The sequence below is a fragment of the Eimeria mitis genome, genomic scaffold (assembly GCF_000499745.2).
Source record: "Eimeria mitis Houghton genomic scaffold, Emh_scaff245, whole genome shotgun sequence".
Taxonomy (NCBI): Eukaryota; Apicomplexa; class Conoidasida; order Eucoccidiorida; family Eimeriidae; genus Eimeria; species Eimeria mitis.
This window is the reverse complement of record NW_013570787.1, coordinates 21,383-22,025: the sequence shown is the minus strand read 5'-3', so window position 1 is coordinate 22,025 and position 643 is coordinate 21,383.

The window sequence follows — 643 nt, the reverse complement described above, 5'->3', positions numbered from 1 at the left end:
AAAGAATTCGGCGATTTAATGAAAAATTTCGTCGACGAAATTTCAAATCCAATTTTCGATAAAGTGAGCCATTTTACGGTGTATAGGCACCTCGGGTGTATAGGCACCTCTAGGGTGTATAGGCAGCTCTCGGGTGTATAGGCAGCTGGCAGTGAAGGTTTATAGGCAGCTCTCGGGTGTATAGGCACCTCTAGGGTGTATAGGCACCTCTCGGGTGTATAGGGAGCTCTCGGCTCTCGGGTGTATAGGCACCTCTAGGGTGTATAGGCACCTCTCGGGTGTATAGGCAGCTCTCGGGTGTATAGGCAGTGAAGGGTGTATAGGGAGCTGAGGTGTATAGGCAGCTCTCGGGTGTATAGGCACCTCTCGGGTGTATAGGCAGTGAAGGTGTATATGCAGCTCTCGGGTGTATAGGCAGCTCTCGGGTGTATAGGCAGCTCTCGGGTGTATAGGCAGCTCTCGGGTGTATAGGCAGCTCAGGTGTATAGGCAGCTGGCAGTGAAGGTGTATAGGCAGCTCCCGGGTGTATAGGCAGCTCAGCTGTACAGGCAGCTGTACAGGCAGCTCGGGTGTATAGGGAGCTGGGGTGTATAGGCAGCTGGCAGCTCGGGTGTATAGGCAGCTCGGGTGTATAGGCAGCTCG